This window comes from Castor canadensis, chromosome 7 (genome assembly GCF_047511655.1).
Source record: "Castor canadensis chromosome 7, mCasCan1.hap1v2, whole genome shotgun sequence".
Lineage (NCBI taxonomy): Eukaryota > Metazoa > Chordata > Mammalia > Rodentia > Castoridae > Castor > Castor canadensis.
Genome location: NC_133392.1, coordinates 97,101,711 through 97,128,994, shown reverse-complemented (window position 1 = coordinate 97,128,994; position 27,284 = coordinate 97,101,711). Strand labels below are relative to the sequence as shown.

General features: G+C 35.2%; 1 long non-coding RNA gene across 1 annotated transcript in view; it reads left to right on the top strand.

The window, feature by feature from the left end:
* LOC141424906 (uncharacterized) overlaps positions 1-24,837 on the top strand; it is a 150,771-nt gene extending 125,934 nt beyond the window's left edge. Inside the window, exons 2-4 of the long non-coding RNA XR_012449850.1 lie at positions 2,987-3,160; positions 16,607-16,710; positions 17,683-24,837. This is a non-coding gene — a long non-coding RNA (uncharacterized lncRNA). The remainder of the gene's footprint in view (positions 1-2,986; positions 3,161-16,606; positions 16,711-17,682) is intronic.
* The last annotated feature ends 2,447 nt before the right edge of the window (positions 24,838-27,284 follow it).

Below are 27,284 nucleotides of genomic sequence, written 5' to 3'. Positions count from 1 at the left end.
TTAAATAATCCTTTCATTTAATAAATTGTTTACCAACACAATGGCTGATAAAACCTGTGCCCATTAAACATCACTCTCTATTCTCCACTTTCCCTAACTCCTGGAAATCACTATCTGTCAGATAGATTTGCCTATTCTGGATATTTCATAAAAAAATTAATCATACAATATACATGGCCTTTTGTGCCTGGCTTCACTTGGCATGATATTTTTGAGATTTGTCCATGTTGTAGCTTATACTGCTACTTCATTCTTTTTTGTGGTTGAATAATAATAGTCCATTGTATTAGATATACCACTTTGTCTTTATCCATTTATCAGTTGATGGGCATTTGGATGATTTTCATGGTTTGCTATTTTGAATAGTGCTTATGTGAATACTCATGCATTTATTTTTATTTTCAATCTTTGGATATATGCCCAGGATTGGATGTGCTGGGTTATATTTGTAATTCCATGTTTAACTTATTGGGGAAACACTAAATCATTTTCCATAGCAGATGCATCATTTTACATTTTTGCTGCTAATGTATGAGGCTCCAATTTCCTCTCTTTTTCCAAACATTTTTTATTTTCTAGTTTTTGATTATAGTCTGTAAAATTGTATCTTGTATGGATTTGGTTTGAATTTTCCTAATGATTAATGACATGGATCATCTTTAAATGTGGTTGTTAGCTATTTTTATATCTTCTTTGGGGAAATAACTATCCAAGTACTTTATCCTTTTATTGTGTTTTTTTTTTTTGGTTGTTGATTTACGAGAGTTCTTTAAATATTCTGAATACTGGACCTTTATTACATATATGATTGGTACATATTTTCTCCATTCTGTGAATTTTTTCACTCTCTTAATAGTGTCCTTGGTGAAAAAAGTTTTGCATTTTACTGAAGTAAAGTCTTTGTGTGTTTGCTGTCATATCTAGGAAATTATTACCAAATCCAAGGTTGATTTTTGCCTCTGTATTTTCCTTTTTTTTTTCTCCTTTTATTTTATCATTTTTGCATTTACTTACATGTATATACATTGTTTGTGCCCTCTTCCCCCACACTCTGCTTCCAGGCAGAACCTGTTCTGCCCTCTTCTTTTATGGTTAGTATATGTAAATCATTTTAAACATAGTTTAAAGTGTTAGCATTTAAATTTGGGTCTTTGATTCATTTTGAGTTAATTTTTGTTCATAGAGTTCAGTTTCATTCTTTTTCATCTATGTGTCTGCACCACTTGTTGACTATTGTTTTCTTACTGAGTAGTCTTGGCAAGCACTTATTCTGGATTTGCAATTTTATTTAATTGACCTATACGTATAACCTTATGACAACTTGCTAGCTCTTTTGTAGCAAGTAGCTTAGTGCATTTTAAAGTTGGAGTAGTATGCTGTCTTTGGTTTTTTGCTTTCTTTCACTTAATAAATTAGTCCCTCCACATTCAATTTTCCTTTCTTTTATTACATGTAGTAGGGCCACAAAACTGTCAATAGCTTTCTGAGAGGAATATTAAGATGGGTGCTTGTAAAGGAAAGTAAGCAGTTGTGATAGTACTTGCTCCAAATTTTTGAGTTAAAATCAGATCCAATGGGAATTTTATATTTATACAAATACACTACACTACATGTTTGTTCATGTATATTTATACAACTGTACTGCTATTTCTTTAAGATAGATTCCTTGAAAAGTGATGACTGAGTCATAGGATATCCATTTTTAAAAATGTGATAGAACTTTCAACAATGATTACCAAGGGCATGTTGAAAGACTAACAATAAAGTCAGCAATGATGTCTCAAAGGATTTCATGCAGAGAACTCCAAGTTGCTGAGTGAAAGCAGTCAGTTCCATATGGTGTCATTTTAATTCACAAGTGATAGTGGAAGCCATACTTTTGCTCACGTTGCTTCCTCTCTTCCCCACTCATCTCCTGGTGGGTGATGGGCTATTTAAGTCTTGATTGAGAGTTAAGTCTACTCACCATTGCCTATGCGGTCTTTACCCCAGCTTCACTCCAGGATCAAAGACACTCAATTTTGTGGTAATTCCTTCCTCTGCCCTATGGTCCTTAGCATTGACTGTCATACTTCCTTTTCTTGCTTTGTCCCAGTCATTTGCTTACTCATTTGTAAGTAAGATCTTCTTTCTTTCTTTCTCTCTTCCTTCCTTCCTTCCTTCTTTTCTTTTTTTGGAGTTTAAAGGAAGTGTGTTAAAAGTTAGGAAAGGGTAATACAAGGGGAATCACGGTGAGGCCCAGGTGGAGTCTGCTTGCTGAGAGCATGTTTCTGCCTTTCAGGCACTTCTAAAACCCACTACAACCCACGGGAAGAGGTATACCAGATGACTCTCAGTCAATAATCAATGACTGGGGCAGGGCATGGGCGGTTCCATACCACATGAGGGTGGTTGAGATTCTAACCCACTCCTCAATGATCGGGGGCATATTTCTTATTCATTGTTATGTTTCCAGGTGTTGAATGACTGAAAAATGAATGAAATGGCACTGGATAAAATTTTTCAATGAAATTGGAGATTAAACAGAGTTTGAAAATTTAAATAAGATTACTGTTATTAATAGTAATTAATAAGATTGCTATTAAGAATAGTCAATACAATTATTATAGTTAATATTCAAATAGCATATTATTTGAATACATTTGTTTTAAAAAGGAGGTTTAGCTCTTTCATGAGGAGGATGTGCTTTAGAAACTGCTCTTTTCACAAAGTGGAAAGGTTACTGGAGAAAATAGCTGAAGCACTAGATAACAGATAAGATAAAAGATGATTTCTTTTTAAAAAATTTTGGTATTTTTTTTACTTAAATAGAGAATGCAAAAGGTACTGTGTGGTAAGTATGCATGTATTAACCTTTAAACAAAATTTATTAAGCTTCATCATTTAGAAAAAAACCTTTGCAAACCTATTTTATTATCCCATATAATTGAATTGTTTGATTTTCTGTGTTATTATAAACTTGTTTTCTATTTATTTCTTGTCATAGAGAATTTTAGAATACACATGCATATAACACAGTTGGGTTAGAGAATCAGAGCATTCAAGAGCTGTAAGGAGAACTCAAAGATGCCTAGCATAACTCCAGCTTCACATTAGCAGACATGAAACTTGGTTCACAGAAGGCAAGATCTTGATCCCAGTTCACAGTGTGCAAAACCTGGTAAGAACTTTGATGTTTGGGGGGCTGGGTGTAGTAGTATGTGCCTGTAATCTCAGCTCTTGGGAGGCAGAGATTGGGAAGATGGAAGTTCAATGCCACAAAGGGCAAAAAGTTAATGAGACCCCACTAAGCTAAGTGCTGAGTGAGGTGACTCAAGTAGGAGAATTGCAGTCCAAAGCTGGCCCTGAGCAAAACTGTGACAAGCTATCTGAAAATAGCTAAAGTAAAAAGGGTTGGGGCTATTAGTCAGGTGATAGAACACTTGCTTAATAAGCATGAGGCCCTGAGTTCAAACCCTGTACTCCCCCCCCCAAAAAAAAGAACTTTGATGTTCTGACTTGTGGTCAGTCAACTTTCTTCCATAACACCCTCTGGCATTTTCACAAACATCCTCTGTAGATGTTTGCCTATGCCTTCACGTGTTCCCTTCTGTATCTCTTTAGAGGGTCGTGGTGATTTCCTCCATTCCCCCTGACACAGCAAATACCAAAACAGATAACAACCTAACTTCATGGTATCCATCTGCTCTTATTTCTTGAGATGATTCCATTCCCAGAGGGAGATAACTTATTGGTATCAGAATCAATGCTTTTTAAAAATTTGTTATTTTTATTGTGTAAAATAATGGGTTTCATTATGATATTTTCATGTATGTATGTAATATACTTCAATAATATTCACCCCTATTTCCTTCTCCCCCCTCCTGCAGGGTCTGCGAGCAGTCCCCCTCTTATGTTTATGTGTCTTTGTTTGTTTTTTAGATCTAGCTTCACATATGAGAGAAAACATGCAGTATTTTTGTCTTTCTGAATTTGGCTTATTTTGCTTAACCATTTTCCTGCAAATAATATAATTTCATTCTTATTTATGGCTGAATAATGCTCCATTTTGTGTATATGTATTATTTTTTTCTTTATTTATTCATCAGTTGATGAGCACCTAGACTGATCCATAGCTTGGCTATTGTTAATAGTGCTACAATAAATAGGATGTTTAGGTATCTCTATTATATGCTGACTTTAATTCCTTCAGATATATGCCAAGGAGTGGTATGGCAGGCTTATATGGTAGTTCTATTTTTAGTTTATTGAGGAACGTCTGAGCTGATTTACATAGTAGTAAGTTGCACTAGTTTACATTCTACCAACAGTGTTTGATGTTTCCTTTTCCTCTATCCTCAGCAGCATTTGTTATTGTTTGTTTTATTGATGACAGCTGTTCTGACTAGGGTAAGTTAGAATCCCAGTGTTGTTTTGATTTACCTTTTCCTGATGGTTAAGGATGGTGAACATTTCTTCATGAACTGTTTGTTCAACTCATTTGCCCATTGATCGATAGGGTTATTTGCTCTTTTTGTGCTTAATTTTTTTGTGTTCTTTATATATGCTGGATATTAATCACTTGTTAGATGAAAAGTTGGTGAAGATTTTTTCCCATTTTGTAGGCTGTCTTTTCACTCTGGTAATTATTTATTTTGATGCAATCCCATTTGTCAATTATTGCTTTTATTTCCTGAGTTACTGGAGTTGTATTCAGAAAGTCATTGCCTGTGCTTATAAAAAGACTATTTTTAGGAGGTGGAAGGGGAAAGGAAAAGGGGAACACAAAAGAGGGATCAGAGTAATAGAGGGAGGTGAATATGACTAAAGTGCCTTATATGCATATATGGAAATGTCATGATGGAACCCCTTACTATGCACAATTTAATATATGCCAATAAAAAAGAGAAGCCTTAAGGCATACTCTAAGGTATTAATGTGCCCAAAAGAAATCAAATTTCTGGTTATTCATTAGTGAGGAGGAGTGAGACAGACTTAACTGTAGTTTTAAGTAAACTTTAATAGAAATAAAGCAAGAGAAAAATAGTTCAGCTGCCATGACACAGCTGCTAATGTTCCTGGTACTGTAAGTTGGATATTGGTTGAAATTATCACAGAGCTCCCTCTTACTTCAGCGTTATTTTTTTTCCTTGGTACTGAGGTTTGAACTCATGACCTCACGCTTCTTAAGTAGGCACTCTATCACTTGAGCCACTTTGCTAGCCCAAGCTCCCTCTTACTTCAATGTGAAAATCACAATTGGTGAGGAGGAGATCCAAGATGGTGGTGAGGGTAGGGAATCAGAAATCCTAAATTCTGTGGCTCCAGAAACCATCTTGAGATGTTGGAGCTACACTTGGGTAATTCTGATTGCTTCTAGGCAAAATAATAACCCACCAACACATTAGGTGCACATAAAATTCAAGGACTGACCCTTATATCAGCTTTTAATAGCACCTAACAGCCTTGAAACTCTGTGTGGCATAGCAGTAAGGTGTATCCACCCTGGGAAAAAAAGCCCCCTTGACGTTTCTCCCCCCCCCCCGTTTTTCCCTCCCAACATGCAGAAAACAGAGCATCAATCAGAATCAAACTCTATGACATCCTGGACCCCTAACCCATAGAAAGCCTCCTTATGCTGCCCCGCACTGAGAAAAGTGGTACCATTTCTCTCCGCCAGCCAGCTCCAATGCTGCTTGTGTGACTGCAGAATGAACAGTTGAGCATCATGCACCATGTACAACTCCCCTATCCACCACCCAGGAACATAATCCAGCACAGCCCCTGGGCAGATTGAATCCCCCCTCCCACAACAAAATTGAAAAGCATAAACAGCAAACTGTAATCTAATACCAACAGTGGAGGTGGGGATGAAATGCTGAACCTGCCTAGGAGAACTGGGCTGGGGCAAGGAGCCAAACTCTGAGTGAAAGAATGTGGGAAAAAAGCAGCAAAGGCTGAGTGGGGGTAGGGCGACAAGACAACTTCCCAAAGTAGGGCAGGTGGTGAATCCCAGAGCTGGTCTCCTGGGACAGAGGGCAGTATTCAAAACTGAATTGCCCCACCTTGTTGGGGGAGGAGACAACCAAACAGTTGCAGCTCTAGGGAAACACAGCTGCTGCATGCTGAAAACAACAACAGCTCTCACCACCCTGCACAAACTGGCAGAGTTACTTCAGTTCTCAATTGCCACTTGCTCTGTGGACATAAGGAGCCAAATACTGCTCACAAGGCAGTCACCTGGTGGGACCACATCAGAACTCCTGCTTGTACAAAAAATACCAGGATTGGACACCTAAGGAATAACTCCAGAACTTTTACCAAACAGATTGAACTTTGTGTTGTTGCTGTACTTGTTTTTTTTTTCTGTATTTTTAGCTTTACCATCACAATAGTCTTATTCTTATTCTTACCACCTTCACTTTCCCACCTTTTCCTGTGCTACAATCCAATGTCGTCCCCCCAATTACTTTTTCTGCCCCTTTTCATCCACTCCCTCCCCATCTTTACCTCCCCTTCCTATCCTTCCCCAACTTGTCACCACATTAACCTTCCCTCCAACACACTCAACACCTGTTGAGTTGCCCACTATACCAACTACACAAAACTCCAGCCCCCTGCAATCCCTCACACAAGCCCCCTCCACTACAACAAAAAGAAATACACCCAAACATGCACAAGGGCCACAAAACCCAGCAGTCCCCATTCCTCTTCCCCCCTCTTTCCTGCCCCTCTTTTAGTGCCACCTTTACCAATTACCCAAGTTTATATATCTAGTCTAATAATCATTACCCACCCCCCCCAATTAACACTGTTTATAGATATTATCACCAAGGAGGTTTTCTATATAATATGTAAACAACTGGTCTGGCATTGAACCTGTGAATTTGTTATTGCTAAATTACACTTCTAGGCCAGGGATGGAAAGACCATATCAACCTAGCTAACAACAAACTCAGTCACAACACAACAATTAAATCAAGGGAAAGAAAACAGGCAATTAAAACCACCAATTAGCCTATCAAGAGCATAGTTACACAGCACCAAGTGGAGCAATGCAAAGAAAAAGAAAGGATAGAAATTACACTCCTCAAAAAAATAATTAAATAGAGGATTCAGTGGGAAATGAAGAAAATGGATACCTAGTTCCTAACACCAACAAAACAATGATAAATGTCACTAAGCATCCCAGTGATATCCACAAAAAAGCTCTCAAAGAGGAAATCTTGGAAAAAAATCACAGAGAAATGCATGGAGAAGATACTAGACATGACTAACCAGAATGTACAAGACACACTCAAGAAATTTCATGACACCAAAAATAAAGAATATGAGAAGACTTAGAAACAAATAAATGACTCAGAGAGGACTTAATGACAGACCAAAGTGAAATACAGGACACTACAAAAAAAGATATATATAATTAAAAAGATAACACAAAATATAAAAGAGGAGTTGGACAAAGATATGGAAAACCTCAGAAAAAAGAATCAAACAGAAATTCTAGAAATAAAAATTCCTTCAGTCAAAAAAAAATGTGGTGGAAGGCCACTCCACAGACTAGAACAAGTGGAAGACAGAGTCTCATAGCTTGTCAATAAAATAAAAATTAAAGACAAAACAGAAGAAATCTTAGTCAAACAACTCAAGAGCTGTGAAAGGAATATGCAAGAACTCAGCAACTCCATCAAAAGACCAAATCTGAGAATCATGGGCATTGAAGAAGGAGAAGAGGTGCAAATCAAAGGGATATGTAATATATTCAATAAAATAATAACAGAAAATTTCTGAAACCTCAAGAAAGATTTGCCCATTCAGGTCTAGGAATCCTCCAGGATACCAAATAGACTTGACCAAAATAGAACCTCCCCACAGCATATTATCATTAAATAAACAAGCACAGAGAATGGAGAAAGAATATTGAAGGCTGTAAGAGAGAAAAAACAAATAACATAAAAGGTAAACCCATCAAAATAACAACAGATTTCTCAACAGAAATCTTAAAAGCAAGAAGGGCATGGAGTGAAGTATTTCAGGCACCAAATGAAAATAATTTCAGCCCTAGGATACTCTACCCAGCAAAACTATCTTTCAAAATCGATGGAGCAATAAAAATCTAAAACAGTATATGACAACCAAGCCACAGCTACAGAAGATTCTACAAGAAATTCTGTACACAGAAGATGAAAGCACTGATTCAACTGCACACAACCAAATCATTAAACAGCAAAAACAACTACATTGCAGGACTTACCACATACCTATCAGTGTTAACACTGAATGTCAATGGATTCAATTCCCCATCAAAAGACACTGTTTGGCAAACTGGATTAAAAAGGAAGATCCAACAATCTGTTGTTTACAAGAGACTCATATTATCAACAGAAACAAACACTGACTTAAGGTGAAAGACTAGAAGAATATTTACCAAGCTAATGGTCCCTGAAAACAGGCAGGAGTAGCAATATTTATATCAGACAAAGTAGATTTCAAAGTTACATTGGTCAAATGAGACAAAGGACACTTCATAATAATAAAAGGTGAAATTCATCAAAAGGAAATAACAATTATCAACCTATATGCACCCAATGTCAGTGCACTCAAGTTCATCAAACATACCTGGAAGGACCTAAAAGCATATATTAACTCCAACACAGTAGAGTAGTAGGGGAGACTTTAATACCCCTGTACCACCAATAGATGGGATATCAGACAAAAAAATCAAAAAGATATTATAGAACTAAGTGACATCATAGATCAAATGGACCTAACTGATGTCTACAGAATATTTCATCCAGCAACAACAGCACAATATATATTCTTCTCAGCAGCCCATGGAACATTATCCAAAATAGATCATACCTTAGGGCACAAAGCAAGCCTTAGCAAATATAAGAAAATAGAAGTAACCATCTGCATTCTATTTGATCACAATGAAATAAAACTAGAACTCAACAACAGAAGGACCAGCAGAATATACACAAATAATTGGAGGCTGAATAACACATTGCTCAGCAATCAGTGGGTCATGGGAGAAATAAGAGAGGAAATCAAAAGCTTCCTGGAAGTTAACAAAAATGAAAACACCACCTATCAGAACCTATGGGACACAGCAAAGGCTGTCCTAAGAGGAAAGTTTATAACCATGAGTGTATATATTAAAAGGACAGAAAGATCTCAAGTAAAGAACCCAATGCCACATCTCAAACTCCTAGAAAAACAAGAACAAGCAAAACCCAAAACAAGAGGAAGGAGAGAAATAATTAAAATAAGGGCCAAAATTAATGAAATAGAGACCTTAAAACACACACAAAGAATCACTGAAACAAACAGCTGTTTCTTTGAAAAATAAACAAGATTGACAAGCTCCTGGAAAATCTGACTAAAATGACAAAGAAAAAGAACCAAATTAGTAAAATCAGAAATGAAAAGGGGGCGATAACAAACACCAAGGAAATCCAGGGAATCATCATAGACTACTTTGAGAACCTATATTCCAATAAATTGGAAAATCTTGAAGAAATGGACAAATTTCTAGATACTTATGACCATCCAAAACTGAACCAAGAGGATATTAACCACCTGAATAGACCTGTAACACAAAATGAAATTGAAGTAGCAATAAAGAGTCTCCCATAAAAGAAAAGTCCAGGACCAGATGGATTCTCTGCTGAATTCTACCAGACCTTTAAATAAGAACTAATACCAACCCTCCTTAAACTGTTCCATGAAATAGAAAGGGAAGGAACACTGCCCAACTCATTTTATGAAGCCAGTATTACACTCATCCCAAAACCAGACAAGGACACTGCCAAAGAGGAGTATAACAGACAAAATCTCCTTAAGGAACATTGATGCAAAAATCCTCATAAAATAATGGCAAACTGAATCCAACAACATATCAAAAGATCATTCACCATGACCAAGTTGGCTTCATTTAAGGAATGCAGGGGTGGTTCAACATATGCCAATCAATAAATACAGCACATTAGTAGAAGCAAAGACAAAGACCACTTGATTATCTCAATAGATGCAGAAAAGCCTTAGATAAGATTCAATACCACTTCATGATAAGAAAACTAGGAATCAAAGGAATGTACTTCAACATTATAAAGGCTATATATGACAAACTTATAGCCAATATCATATGTAATGGGGAAAAACTGAAACCATTTCCCCTAAAGTCAGGAATGAGATAAAGATACCCGTTCTCCCCACTCCTATTCAGCATAGTCCTGGAATTCTTAGCCAGAGCAATAAGACAGCAAGAAGAAATAAAAGGAATACAAAAGGTAAAAAAATAGTAAAAGTATCCCTATTTGCAGAGGACATGATACTATACCTAAAAGATCCAAAAACCTCCATCCGAAAACTCCTAGACACCATAAATAGCTTCAGCAATGTAGCAGGATACAAAATCGACTTACAAAAATCAGTAGCCTTTCTATATACCAATAATGAACAAATTGAGAAAGGATATAGGAAAACAATTTCATTTACAATATCCTCAAGAAAAAAATCAAATGCCTCGGAATAAACTTAACAAAGAATATAAATGACTTACACAAGGAAAACTACAAACCACTGAAAGAAGAGCTCAAAGAAGACTACAGATGGTGGAAAGATCTTCCATTCTTATAGATTAGAAGACTTGACATAGTAAAATTGACTATACTACCAAAAGCAATCTACATGTTCAATGCAATTCCCATCAAAATCCCAATGATATTCATCACAAAGACTGAAAAGTCTACCCTAGAGTTTATTTGGAAACACAGAAGACCCTAAATAGCCATGGCAATACTGAGCAAAAAGAGCAATACTGGAGGTGTCACAATACCCAGCTTGAAACTATACTGCAGAGCCATAGCAATAAAAATGGCATGGTACTGGCACAAAAACAGATACGAAGACCAATGGAACAGAATAGAGGACCAGGATATGAATCCATGCAGTTGTGCCCACATATTTTTGACAAAGACACCAAAAACATATGGTGGAGAAAAAACAGCCTCTTCAACAAATGTTGCTGGGAAAAGTAGTAATTTGTGTGCAGAAACCTGAAACTAGATCCATGCCTATCACCTTGTACTAGTATGAACTCAAAGTGGATTAAGACCTTAGTATCAGACCCGAAACCTTGCAGTTAATATGGGAATGAGCAGGGAATACTCTGGAAGCAATAGGTATAGATAAGGACTTCCTCAATAGAATTCAAGTGGTTCAGCAACTAAGAGAAAGGATCGGCAAATGGGATTACATGAAATTAAAAAGCTTCTGTGCAATGAAAGAAATGGTCTCTAAATTGAAGAGACCACACACAGAATGGTAGAAAATCTTTGCCTGCTATACATCAGACAAGAGACTGATAACCAGAATATATAGGGAGCTCAAAAAAGTAAACTATCCCCAAATCAGTTAACCAATAAAGAAGTGGGCAACTGAACTAAACAGAACTTTTTCAAAGGAAGAAGTCCAAATGGCCAAAAAAAACACATGAAAAAATGCTCACCATCCCTGGCCATAAAGGAAATGCATATCAAAACCACACTAAGATTCCACCTCACTCCTGTTAGAATAGCTATCATCAAGAACACCACCACCACCAAATGTTTGCCAGGATGCGGGGGAAAAGGAATCCTCACACACTGCTGGTGGGAATGTAAGCTAGTACAACCACTATGGAAAACAATATGGAGGCTTCTTAAAAAACTAAACATAAATCTGCCATATGATCCAGCAATACCACTCCTAGGGATATACTGGAAGGAATGTGACTCAGGTTATTACAAAAGCACCTGCACATCCATGTTTATTGCAGCACTGTTCACAATAGCCAAGATACGGAAACAGCCAAGATGTCCCACTACTAATGAATGGTAGTATTTAAACACAATGGAATTTTATTCAGCCACAAAGAATGAAATTTTGTCATTCGCAAATTAATAGATGGAACTGGGGAACCTCATCTTAAGCCAAGTTAAGTTGGCTCAGAAGGCCAAAAGCTGCATGTTCTCCCTCATATGAGGATTATAGACCTAAAACAAATGCAGTGATATTATTGGACATGGGTCACACACTAAGGGGAGAACATGCACTGGAGGAATAGGGAAAGGGAAGGAAACCTAAAACTTGAATGTGGTTGATGTGCTCACTGTATAGAAGTGAATATAGTAATCTTAAACTGGCTGAGACCACTATGGGAAGGGGACTAGGAAGTAGTGATGAGGTCTGGTAGAGATGAATCAATTTGGGTTGTAATACACATTGCATGGAAGCAATGCTAGGAATCTCTCTGTATAGCTATCTTTATCCCAAACTAGCAAAACCACTATGTCTTTCTTGTCTCTTATGTTTTCTCTTCAACAAAATCAGAGAACAAGAGTGAAGAACAGGTTCTGTTCAGAAGTGGGCAGGGTCATGGGTGGTTGTGGTGAAAACAAAAAAAGCAAAAAAACCCACAACTGGTATAAGTGGGTTCTGAGATGGCTGCATAAAAGGTTTTTCATCAAACTGACTGTATCTTAGGATGGGAGCAGACACAGTTTTTTATCATTTCCCTACACAATTCTCTCTGAAGCATAGGAAATTATAGAAATGGCAATAAAGGGGGAAATAAAACTTTAATAACTAAATCCTACCTTAATGTAGACATTGATTACATCAGGAGTATAAAATTATGCTTTATATAAAGTATTCTTTAAATAAAAAAGATTGAAGATAGTTACTCTTACATTTGTCAATTTGCATTGATTTTACTTGCCAAAGATGAATAGTCCTGACTAAAACATATATAACAAATCTTCTGAAATGCTGAAACAGTTCAGAGATCTAGACCGGCTACTGTGTTCATCTATGATGCAACTTGTAAACGTGGCTGTATCCCCGAGACACAGAAATGACCCTTCTGTTGTCTCTTGCATAACTGTCTGAAGTGATAGTTGTTTGTGTATACATATCAAGTGGTGAGTGCTGAGCCAAGTTAACAAGCTCTCTGCTCTCTCAAGCACTGCAGAAGTTTGGCTCGACATTCCATGCTGATTTCCCTTAAGCATTTTGGATTCCTTGACAATGAGGCAGTATGGTGTTCTTACTAAATAGATATTTCTCTTGACAGGTGAATATAGTTTTATTGCCATGGAACCTGTTTATGCTCTTCTAAGAGTGTCATAATAACTCTTTCAGAAATTTGGAATGTATTAAAAAATTAAAGAAATCCTGCCACCCAAATTACTTAAGACTTGAAAATTTCAAGACAGTGAAAACCAACAAGGAATGTTTGGTTCTAAGTGTGGAGATAGGGGTACAGTTAGTTCTGGTGTTAACCTAGACTGAGCACAATTTCCATGGAATGGGTAGGAGTGGTTGCCCAAAGGAAGAGATACTAAACATGTGCCCTTTTTAGTGTTTAATAAATATTGATTGAATAAATTATATTTTTATGATCTTCTTAATAAGGTTCTACATATAATTTTATACCAATTTAGAGGGAGGGCAATAGGAAAAAAACTAAGACATATGTTACCGCAATTACATAAAGGATCACTACTTTTTCTTTTGAGTAACAATACCACCATCAGTAGTGACATTTTTCACTTCACTTACTATTCACATTGTGTCTTAGTACACCTAGATATCTTTGGGACCAAGATTCTTGTATTTATACTGTAATTTTAAAACAATATTATCATCTGTAAGATCCATAGTAAAAATGGACCACCTGGATCACCAAACTTAGACACTAACGATGTTACATGAGAGTTTTATGTCAATTGCTTTTTGCTTTATATACTAATGTTAATTTAACATTTGATATATGGACATGATCTGCCATTATGTTAAACTTCTTTTGCCCACATTGATTTTGCTACTTTGGCTACTTTATCTGGGCAGCAAACACATGGTAGGCATTCAGTAAGTATTTATAGGATGACTAGGGAGGATAGTTTATTAGGATATAAAAATCAAAATTACTAACAACTGGAAGTTACTTCAGGAAGATAATTTCCTCTATATTTGCTTTCCAAAATATGCTTTGGAAGCTGTTTATTTTAACAGAAATTCCAGGACCTCAATTGAAATTATTTTAAGCAAATTCTAAACATCATCTATGAAAACAAAGACAAAGTTCTGATAAGAAATGTCTTAAAACCTACAGTTTTCATTTTACTTAAGAAAATATCTAGGAAAATTAAGATTTATTTTAAATAGGAAAGAGGATAATGAGATGTTGTTTCTTCCTGGATGATGAAAATGTTATGGAATTATGTCAACTGTTAAAAAATTCTAAATATGCTAAAACCCATGGAATTATACCTTTGAAAATGGTAAAGCTTATGGTGTATGAATTATAACTCAATAAAAACATTACATGAATAGTAATAGAACAATTTCATGCATTGCTTCAGTAATTTAGCAATGCTAAGGAAGAGCTTATGAAAATTAAAGTTGCATGAAAGTCATGATATAATTAGTGTAGGTACGTTTTTATTATGCTTTTTTTCCTTTGATGCTAAAGAGGGAACCCAGGTCTTTGGGCTGCTAGGCAAGCACTCTACCACTGGGCTGCATCCCTGGCCCTGTTTATGGTGTTTAAATGCTAACACTCAAGATGAACAATGCTTCCTAGGGATGCAGTCTAATAGTTCAGTTACCTTGTACTACAACAGAGCACCAAACTCCAGAAAACAAAGATTCTGATATTTTCAAATATCAAAACTGATAATTTTATATTACAAGGTTTCCATTTACTAGCCACAGTGCCAAAACCTTTTGTAAAGAGAGTAACTTGGAGTTAAAGTCTCCTCTGATGACATTAAGTAGAATTACTCATGAAAGAAAAAAACCTTGTAATTTATAACAATAATTAGATGTTTAAGAAGACCATGAAAATTTCCAATTAATTTTTAAGAAAAAAGCTTGGTGAAAAAATAAGGAAATCATTGTGTATAGTTCCAAATACCCAAGGCATATTTTGAAAATATGGCATGTGATGTGGAAATGTAGAGGGCTGGTCTGCAGCTCCACATGTCTAAGTGTAGTATGCTCTTGGGAAATTAATTTGAATTCTCTGAAATTTTGGTACCATTTCTTGAATACTGAGATGGATAGATGAAATGATCAATATAATTCTCATCCTATTCTAAAATTTTATAACTCTGATGAATACAGAGGTAATGACAAGGTGGGTGTGGTCGTGCATGCCTGTAATCCCAGCACTCAGAAGGCAGAAGCAGGAGGATCACAAGTTCAAGACCAAGTTCCAGGCTAATCCGGGTTACAAGGCAAAATCCTGTTCTCAAACAAACAAACAAGCAAACAAACAAAGCAATGATGGACACAAATGAAGTTGCATGTAGGTCATTTATCTAGAAAAAATAAACCTGGACATGGGATCAGATTTAAACAGTTACAACCATTTTAAGAAACATAAGAACACTAAGTTAAAACATTAGAACATTAAGATAGTCCTGAAAAATTTTTTTCTGGCAGTTTAGTACCAGAGGTCCTTTAGGAAATCACAATTAGAATTAAGAAAGTTTAAATATTTATACACCTCATATGTTAACCTTCCAGGTAACACTATAAGGTTCTTCAACAGGGTCAGCTGAAAAATAGAATCCCTGAGTGCTAATTATTATAGGTTATCAACTCATTCATTCATTTAGCAAATAGTTATTGAGCACTCACTATGAGCAGGCATAGTTCTAGGTTTTGTTAACCTTGCTTGCATGGAATTTACTTTGCAGTGGTGGGAATAGACCCTAAATGATAAGCATAAAAAGTAAGCAAATTGTTGGGCTTGGTGCACACACTTGTGATCCCAGCACATGGGAGGCAGAAGCAGAAGAATCACAAGTTTGATGCTAGCTTGGTGTTATATAGCTAATCAAGGCCAGTCTGAGATTCACAGCATGATCTGGTTTCATAAAAACAACCAAAAAAATTATCTTAATATAATCAAGGAAAAAACAAAACTAGAGATAAATGTGTAATTTTGACATTGAATAGTGGTTGCATGCAGGTAATATTTGGTTATAACCTCAGGATAAAGTTCCAATATGGTCACTCACACATTAATTTGAAAAATATTTATTGTGCACCTCTTATATTTGAGTTCTGTGTCAGGAACTAGGAAAAAGGATGGCATGAGCTTCCATTTTAATGTAAGAGACAGATATTAACTAAACCCACAGATACAGATGTAAATCATACATTGTATTAAATGTTGTGAAAGAAAAAAATTGGAGATGATCCTTCTTTATGTAAAAGATTGGAGAGCCTGAGTCTGTCTGAGACAGTGACAGTGACATGGGCTTGTGGAATAGAGAATGTAGGAAAGAAGCAGTAGAGTGAAAGATGGCAGCAGAAAGCACCATAGACGTGGATTCAAAAGAAACGAACCTTAAAATTCAGATGTGGGGGCTGGGAGTATGGGTCAAGTGGTAGAGTGCCTGCTTAGCAGATGCAAGGCCTTAAATGTCCCCCCAAAAAAGAATTCAGATGTGAAGCTCTTTTGTTTGTGTTTCTGGAATCTCTAAGTACAGAGCTGTTGTATTTGCAGGAGAGGTCATCAGAAATTTGTTTATCATGGGATAAGTCACTATATTGTCTTCCTTCCTCCCAGAATTCCTTCAGTGCTTAAGATGAGGAGTACAATTTTCTCCATGGCCCAAAGACCAGCCACAGAGGTGAAAGAGGACTATATGCCATTGCTGTGCAGTAGCTCAGGTTCGTGACTAAACTCCTGTGACTCTTGGTCTTCTCTTCAGAAAATGGTGATGGTAGCATAAATGTCACATCATTAGATAAGGTTTGTTTTCTTCTGTATCTCCAGTAATTAACCCAGAGTTTGGTACATGGTTGTCCTTGAGTGAATAAACATTTGTGAGAGAGTTGGAGGATAGTTGGCTTTATATTTTACTCCCATTCTTGGGCAGCTCCGTGCCCTCCTTCTGAAAAACAGTCATGTCCAGAGAAACATGGTTTGTCTGTCTGTGGCCTGGCTTTGTTTTGTCTTATGATGAGGTCTCATAAAAAAGGAAAAGAATTCTTTTGTTAAACCTCCCTTTCCACTGTTTCTTATTAGAAGAACTGGAAAAAAATCCAAATTCTTGCTCTCTTAGGATTTTATAAAGAATCTAAGTGATTGAGCAGATGCAAAATGTTCCAGAACACTTTAGATACTTGGACCATGCAGTGTATCCTGACTGTGTTTATGCACCTTTCTCAGGCTAGTGAGGCATTATCTGTCTTGAGGCCTCACCTTTCCAGCCAGTAAAATGTAGGTCGAGAGCCTCCTTCTCATCCTACCTCCTGTGGAGAGTTTTGTTTTGTTAGAATCAAGAAGCCTTATTTAAAGCCTCTAGAGGGGGTATTGTTTTAAAATTCCCTTTAAATATGTAATAGTCCATTATGTTTGGATATGAAGTGTCCCCCCCAAAAGGCTCACAAATTGAAGGCTTGTTCCCCAATGTAAGCAGTGTTCAGAGGTGGGGTGCTTGGGCAGTGATTGGATCCCAAGGGCTCTGACCTAATCAATGCACTAATGCTTTGATGGATTCATAATATGATGGTGTTGTTGGGAGGAGGTGAAAAGGAGGAAGTGAGGTGTAATTGGAGGAAATTGTTCACTGGGGACATTTCCTGAGAAGATGAATCGTGTGCCTCCCCCCTTCTCTCTCTTTGCCTCCTAACTGTTAGGAGGTGAGTGGCTTAACACTACAAGATGCTTCCTGCCATGAGGTTCTGCTTCTTTACAGCCCTGGAAACAATGGAGCCAACGACTGTGGACTGAAACCTCTGCAGCTGTGGACCAAGTAAATCCTTCCTCTCTTAAATTATTTTCTCAGGTATTTTGTCAGTGATTAAAGTCAGACCAACACAGTCTTTGTTATTCTACTTGAAATTTGTGAAGGATATAGAAAAATGTGGCTGACTATGCTTGATCCTGTCATTGTTTATATAATTCATAAGAGTCATTTTGTTGCACTTTGCAAGTTATCTGTTATTGTCTGTCAGTACTTATATAATACCTTATAAGGACAAAGTGTTTTCTATCCATTTATTATGGAAACCCCCATTTCCAGTGACAAATAGTTCTAAGAGATTGTTCGTTAATTCGGTCTGGCTGCTTTATGGTTTCAGCTAAAACACTAGAGAGTTGCCAACACCAAAAGGAGTGTCCAATACAATATATCCATGCACTATTTTTTTTTGTTTTTGTTTATGAGGTCATGGTATTTTCTAACTCTTGCTGAAAAATTAGCTCTTTTGGCATACGTAGTTGTATTGGACAGAAAAATGATGTGGAGATAATATATTGGATTTGACTGAGTCTAGATAAGAAAAAAGATGGAATTCCTTTCTAAGTGAGGTATCTGGTTAAAATATACAAGGTTCTAAAATTGACAGCCCTCCATGACCTGTCAGAACAACATAGTATCTCAGTTTTGAATGCATAACCTTGGGTCAAAACCCCTTTTCAAATTGCCTACCAGATTACTCAGTGTGGGAGAAGCAATTAGAAAAAATTCTAACATTGGACTTCTCATTTGACCTTGGATTATCAATCTACTTAAAAAGCTCCAAGCCTGAATTTCCTGAGTCACAAAAAAAAGAACTGATATTCCATTTTTTAAAGTTAATTCTTTGGTTGAACATACACAAATCAGTGAATGTGACACATGAACAGAATGAAAAACAGGAACCATATGATCATCTAAACAGATGCAGAAAAGGTATTTGATAAAATTCAACATCCCTTTGTGATAAAAATGCTGAACAACTTAGATACAGCAGGAACATACCATAACATAATAAGGACCAAATATATTAAGCCTAAAAGTAACACAATACCAACTGGTGAAAATCTTTTTTTTTAGGATCTGGAACAAGATGAAGATGTTCACTTTCACTACTATTAGAAGTCTAGGTAGAATCATCAGGCAAGAGAAGGAAATAAAGAGCATTCAAATAGGAAAGGAAACAGTCAGACTGTCACAGTTTGCAGATAAAATAATCTTACACATAAAAACCCAAAGACTCCACCAAAACCTATTAGAACTAATTAACACACATAGCAAACTTGCAGGAAAACAAAATAAAAATATAAAAATCAGTAGCATAACTATCTACTAATAATGAATTATATGAACTAGAAATCAAGAAAGCAGTCCCATTTCCAATAACTACAAAAATACCTAGAAATAAATTTAACAAAAGAGATTAAATACTCATATAATGAAAAGTTCAAAACATTGATGAAAGAAATTGAAGAGGACACAAAATATTAAAATGTTGTTAGATATTTAAAAAATATTGTTGAAATGTTCATACTACCCAGAGCAATCTACAAATTCAAGAAAATCTTTATCAAAATATCTATGGTATTCTTCCTAGAACTAAAAAATATAATCCTATAATCCATTATAGAACCTCAAAGAAACCCTAAATAGCTGGGTGCTGATGGTTCACACCTGCAATCCTTTCTACTCAGGAGAAACCCTAAGTAGCCAAACCCATCTTGAGCAAAAAGAACAAAGAAGGAGGCATATATTACCTGACTTCAAAATAGACTACAAAGTTATGGTAATCAAAACAGTATGATATTGGCGTAAAAAATACACAGACCAAGGGACTAGAATAGAGACTCTGGAAATAGACACACAATTACAACTAACTTATTTCTGATAAGGGTGTTAAGAAACATGCATTGGAGAGAGGATATTTCAAGAAATGGTACTGGGAAAATTGAATAGATATATGCAGAAGAATGAAACCAGCATAGTCTCTCTCACCAGTTCTAAAAATTAACTTCAAATGGACTAGAGACTTGCATGTCAGACCTGAAAGTGTGAAACTATAAGAAGAAAACGTAAGTGAAATGCTTCAGGACATTGGAGCAGGCAAGACTGTTTTAGACAAGACCCCAGAAGCATAAGGAACAAAAGTAAAAATAGACAAGTGCTCTACATTGAACTTAAAAGCTACTCAGCAAAGGAAACAAGAGTGAACCTATATAATGGGAGAAAATATTTGCAAGCTATACTTCTTACAAGGGATTGATATCCAGAATATGTACATATAGCTCCTCAGCAAAGAGTAAATAATATGATTGAAAGAGGACAATAGACTTAAATTAACATTTCTCAAAAAGAGACATACAAATGACCACATGAAAAAAGCAAACTGATCAGGGAAATTCAAATCAAAATCACAATGAGATATCACCTCACTTCAGTAAAAATGGCTTTTATCAAGAAGGCAAAAGATGACAAGTGCTGGTGAGGAAGTGAAGAAAAGGAAGGCCTTGCATATTGTTGGTGAGAGTGGAAGTTAGTACAGACATATGGAGAGCAGTATGAGGATTTCTGAAAACATTAAAAACAGAACTACCATATGATCCAGCAGTCTCACTACTGGGTATTAGCCAAAGGAAATGAGATCACCATGTTGAAGAGACATCTGCACTCCTATGTTCACTGCAGCACTGTGCACAGTAGTCAAGAAATGGAACCAAACTAAGTGTCCATCAAGTGATGGAAAGAGAAAGAAAAAATGTGGTACATATCTACTATGGAACACCATTCGGTTACAAAAAGAATAAAATTCTGTCATATATGACAACATGGATAGAACTGGAAATCATAGTTTTAAGTGAAATAAGCTAGGCACAGAAAGACACTGCATGATTGCACTCATCTGTGGAATCTAAAAATGTCAACCTCAAAGAAGTTGTGAGTAGAATGATAGTTACCAGAGTCTGGGGAGGGTAGTGTGGAGAAAAGAATGAGGACACATTGATCAATGAGCACTAACTTATAGGTAGATAGGAGCAACAAGTTCTGGTGTGCTATTGCCTAGCAGACTGAGGCAGAACATTTAAAAAATAGAAGAAAGGATGAGGAGACAGATATGTTTAACCTGAGTTAAACATTACACAATGTATACATGCATCAATATATCATATGATACCCCCAAAATTTGTACAATTTTTGTATACAGTAAAGTTAGCGTATAATCCTGTAACAGAAGTTAGGACTATAATGAGATAAAGGACTGGGGCGGGGGCACAGGAATCAGACCCAGAATACTTTTATGATTAATGATGACTTAATATTGACTATGGCCATGGAAAATTACCCAGAGAACTTCTTTTTATCTTAAAGAAAACTGTTTTGTCATTCGCTAAATTTAGATTTGAGATTCTTGAGGAACTAGCAAAAAGAATGTGTGTTAAAAACTCATCTATTCATTTATTCAGACACTATTTTGTGAGTGTTATGTTCAAGGGGCAAAAAGACTTTGTAAGATGTTATTGTTGTAACCAGTGAGGGTTGTGCTGCTTATGAGGATGTGTTTCATAAGAAGAGGGGTATGAGCCAAGTGCAGAAAAGAGTTTAAAAAAAAGACCTATAGTGAGCACCACATAGGGGGTTATGCAATAAGGCTTTCAGAAGGAGAGATTCTACCTAACAGAGTGATTATGGAATACTTCACAGAAGAGTGAATGATGACCTAGATTTGGAATGATTTTAACATTTAGAAGTAACAGAGAAGAAGGCAGAAAGAGATTTCAGATAGATAGGGAGAATTGAATGACCTTGCCTCTAAAACCACTTGCTTCTTGGTAATCAATTGAGTAAGCCTGTTGATGGTATATGTGGTTGCCCTGCTGTGATTATTATCTTGTATTTATATACTGTGAATTTCAAAGCTTAGCTGGCATAATTTCCCTACTATTATGAAGGCCTAGAAGTGGTTTGTGGTCTTTTGGAAGGGCAAGATTTCCCAGAAAAAAATAGTGGTGAGATTCTTAGATTTGGAAAGTTCTAGCCATGCAGTTTTTCCTGGTTCCAAGTGATTCCTTTAGTTAACTGATTTGGGAAGATGGCTGTTATTCTATCTTATATTTTGGACTTTACTATTTGAACCTCATCCTGAAGAAGTTCATGTTGTAGTATTAATTACTCTTTCCAATTCAAAGAAAACAAGATTTCATATTACATTTTCTTCTTCTTCTTTTTTTTTTTTAACCTAAGTGTGCTGGGAGACAAGGTAAAATTTCTTTTTAAAAAACATTCTATGAGAAAATGTGAAATTCCTACAGATGTGCATATAAAAATATTTAAAATATCTATATGTACTTAAAACAGATAAATATTAAAAGATAAATAAAACAGGAAAGTGTAACAAATATGATATTATAGCATTATTCTTATCATATGTAATATGTGTGAAAATGGATGATAGAAATTTTGAGAGCTCAGCAGTGAGTGATTAAAGGGTATGGGCAGAAAAAGCTCTTTAAGAGAACAAATACGAGTGGTTAATAAACATGGACTCATTTTTGGGACCAGGTGTGGCAGTTCATACCTATAATCTCAGTACTTGGGAGATGAGGCTAAAAAGCAAGATCCTATCTCAAAAAAAATTATCTTTAGTAATGCTAATGAATAAGGTTTTATTTTCACCCACTAAATTAGTAAAACTTTAAAAAATGGTAATATTCTAATATATGGGAGGAAGTGAAAGAACTCTGGCTATACTGTTGAAGGACAAATTTGTAACATATATTACACTTTTTGACCCATTTCTTATTCATGGCCTACCCCAGACTTCATATTCTCCCTCTACTGGAAATGTCTCCTAAATAAAATATGTTTAAAGACCAAAGCAGTAGAGAAAAATATGTCTTATACATGTCCCCTGTAATGTTACTTGACTCTGATTCAGAAAAGTGTAGATTTGTACGTTTATTTAAAAAACCACAACTCTTATATGACTTGTCACTACATGACTGTCCCACTGAGTGGGTCAGTGTTTTTCAGTGGATGGTGTGGTGACTGCTTTTGAATGTCAAGCACTCGTGGCACACTCACAAATTTGACTATTCTCTAGCTATCATATATGATATTTAAGAGGAATACCTTGGATATATGTGTAGAAATGGACCTGTGCTATAACATTCAGTTAAAAAAACCAGAATAATAGAATTGTATAAACTAGATGAATTTACATATTTAAAATGTAGATAGAAAAAAATACCTGAAAGGAAATACATGAATTAAAATGTTAGCTCTAGTTATTTTTGTTAGGGTACTGTGGGTAGATATTATTTCTCTATCTAAAAATTTTGATATTTTTCAATTTTCTGTTCAATTACAAAGGGAAAATATATTATGCCACAAACCATAAAATTCAAGTGTATGGTTTGTCATGGAAATTAATTTTTAGAGTTTTTGTAAAAATTGATAAAGTATTTCATCAAGATGTCTTGTGCTGCAACTAAATGAGGTTGTTCTGGAAGAAAAACATTTCTAGATCGCCACATTTCCTTTTGTACTATTTCACTGTCAAATATTCTTTGATTTGTAAATTCAGGGTATTTTATGTAAATAAAAACTAAGAAACACTGGCCTTTGTTGGAAGTTCTGCGTTCATTGTGATATATATATTTTGCTAATAACATTTGCCTTCCTTTTTAAAATTTCGTGATTGTGACTGGCTGACTACTTTACATTCCCACCAGCAGTGAAAGAGAGCCATGCCTCCCTCCACCATCCTTGCCAGCATTTGCTGTCACTTGCTTTCTTTATTATAGTCATTCTGACTGGGGTGAGGTAGAATTTCAATGTAATTTTGGTTTGCATTTCTTTCATGGCTAAGGACACTGGAATTTTTTTTTCATGCATTTATTGGCCATTTGTATTTCTCCATTTGTCTATTTATTTTTCCATTTATTGACTAGATTATTTGTTATTTTTGTGCTTGATTTTTTGAGTTCCTTATACATTATGGATATTAATCTCCCAATAGATACATATCTGGCAAAGATTTTCTCCCATTCTGTTGGCTGTCTCTTCACTCTGTTGATTGCTTCTTTTGCTATGCAAAAGCTTTCTAATTTGAATGAAATCCTATTTGCCAATTTTTGCTTTTATTTTCTGGGCTATTGGGAGTCCCATTCAGAAAGTCTTTCCCTATGACTACAACTTGAAGTGTTTCCTCTGTTTTCCTATAGTACTTTCAAAGTTTCAGGTGTCACATTAGATCTTATATTCATTTTGAGTTGATTTTTATACAAGGTGAGAGACCCATACCACTTCTGGGTATATACTCCAAAGAATAAAAATCAAAGATACTATAGAGATAGCTGCATACCCATGTTAGTTGTGGCACTATTAACAATAACCAAGTTATGGAACCAGCTCACGTACCCATTAATGGATGAATGACTAAAGAAAATGCTATATAAAATAGAGTTTTACTTAGTCAATAAGAAGAATGAATTATGTCATTTGCTAGAAAATGGATGGAACTGGAGGTCATCATGTTAAGTGAAACAAGCCAGTCTCAGAAAGACAAGCATCTCATGTTTTCTCTCCTTTGTGGAATCCAGGAGGCAACAAAACAAAACAAAACAAAGCAAAAACAGAACAGAACAGAACCAAGGGTATGAAAATAAAAGAAGGGAAAGTGGGGAGGGAGGAAGGAATATGATTAAACATTATGCGCATATATGAAAATGTCATAATGAAGCTCCTCACTGTCTACAATTTAATATACAAAATTAAAATGCTTTGCCTTCCTTATGTCTGTGTGACGGGGCAAATCTATGTCCTAATGTATAATTGCTTTGTTTTCCTTTTATCCTGTTTTTTTAAATGTATATATTCTTTTAAAAGTCATTGTAGAAAATTTGAAAATATAAAAAAATTTGGAAGAAAGTAACAGTGATCTTATGACTGTAAATAAGTGTTGCTAAAACTGTGGAACATTATTTCTTTTCTACATTTTTCAACAAAGTTGGATAAACTGTAAATGAAGTTAATATAAATGTTTTGGTCTAGTACACATGGTGAGTATTTTACTATATAGTTTTATTTCAAAATATGATTATTTTGTGGTCTTAGTAGTATTTCATAATTTGAATATAACGTGATTTATTTACATTTGTGTTTATTTGGATGATAGTAATTTGATAATTTGATCAATTAGTTTAATTTTTTATAAATTGTTCCCTGCCTTTTCTCATTTTTTTATTAAATATTAATGTTTATCTACTTGATATGCTGAACTCTTATCATATTAATTACATTGTTTTTGAAAATATTTTTAAACAAATTGCTATGTTTATTTATTTAAGAACTGTATATGTTAATATGTATAAATTTTTGTGCTTAATTAGTAATCACTAGAAATTCTAAATATCTAAACACTGAATCTGTTGTGGTCTCTTACTTTCAGGGTATGTAAACCCTAAGGAAACAGGAAATCACTTGCACATGCATTCTGCTGGTCATACTCTTTAGAGACAGAGCTACAATACAGGGACGTAGGAGCGTGCACTCTAGAGTAAGAATATTTGCATCAGATCTTCCCACTACTAGTTGGGCACTCAGGCAACTTTATTCATGCTTGGGCCTCGTCATTTTTTTAAAGGTTTAAATTTTTAAGAGCAACTTTTAGGTTGACAGAAAAATAAAATATCTTTCATTCTTGTTTTTATATTTTTAAAGCACTGGGACTTTAATATTTTATTACCATCAAATTTCCTGATATTTTACTTTATGATTTCTTCTATTGCTTTATAACTAGAACATCTTTCCCTAACTTAATGTCAGTTAAATACTTCTTTAATAGTTTGTGATTTCAGTTTTTATATACCTTGACAAAATTTCTGGAATTTATTTTGATAAAAAATGTGAAAATTTAACTTTCTCTTCCTCAACATTTAAATAAATTTCCAGAACTCTGTTATAAATAAATAATTCAGTCCTTCCCCATTTGTTGCAATACTTCTCTTATCATATATACAATATTACATGATATGATATATATATATATATATATATAAAATAATTACCTCCTTGATTATATCCTGGTTTAAGTGTTGGTGGAAAGGGAGAGGAAATCACTCCATGGTTGTTTATAAATTTCTGGACAACGTTCTGCTAATTGAATACATTGGGTGAAGTAGATTTCCTACACTCAGTCCCCTTTACTATGGATCAGAACATGGCTCCAGACCCATTCCTAATTTGGTAAATTTAAGCAAGTGGTTTCACCCTCCTGTGTTCTGGACATCCTTTATGGGCATTAGAATCTGATGTATTAGATATCTGACCTTTAAACACTGGTGATCTTTAATTTCTGAACTGTTGAGGTACACTTGCTGAGAAGATATACCATATTGCAGAGTCCTAAAATGATGCTTACCGAATCAAATAATGCATTTTAAGTACGTAGTTAGAATTTTTTGTTGTTGTTATAAGTTATCTTTGTGATTTATCAATGTAAATTATAGGAAGTCAGTTCTTTGTCTTCAGTGATCCCTCATTCTCTTTTTATACTCTTTGTTTTGTGCCTTAACATGGATATGCTGCATTCTTATGAGGAGCCCCCAACCTCTGCCAAGCAGGGTGTCACCCTTCTAGGGGATGAATAATTTCCTAAAGTGGAAATTATTGGAATAGACACTAGGCAGTAGGACTCATGGATCAGAGGAATTGCTAATGATGAAATTAGCAATTTTGTCCTTTCCTTTTGTTCCATACGACTTGTATGCTGTTGTCTGCTCTAATTTTTTCATATTTAACAAGTCTCTGCTTGAATGTTGCAAATACTTCTCCTAACCAGCCACATCCCTCTCCCTGGCGTTGTATTTTGTGTTTCTCTTCTGATGGATTGTGAGGTTTTTTTGTTGTTCTAGTAGCAACTCTTGGACTGCTAGTCTCTATCTGTTTATAAATTATCTTATTTGTTTACCAAGTTAAATGCCTTCTGGGCTATTTAAAACTATTATAGGAGATAAGTCTTAACATCATTTTGTTCCACAATATGGTGTGTCCACACAGGCAAATAAATTTGCCTAGATTTAGCAAAACAATTAGTTTCATATTCAGTGTATACAATAATGAATAACCTGTTTGATGACTATTAGATTTAGTCATCTTATTCTATAAGAATAATTAGCTTACATAAAAATTTTATTGGAAGTTTAAAATGTTTTAAAATACTCAACATAAAGTAAATGAAATTTGTCTTTCCATCTTAATCTATCTCACATTGCTAATACATTTTAGAATTTAATCTCTAATATGTCTCCTAAAATATTTGGCTTTGTTAAAAATGTAAAGGAAGAGAGGCAAATATTTGTTTTTTACTCTTGGTTTTCTCTTTGAGCCCATTCGAATACATTGTCATGATAAGTTGTTCAAAAAACATGGCAGGCTTGTATTGAGCAAACATTAAGTTAAGCTATATGAAATGACTTATATTGGGCATTTTTACCCTACAAC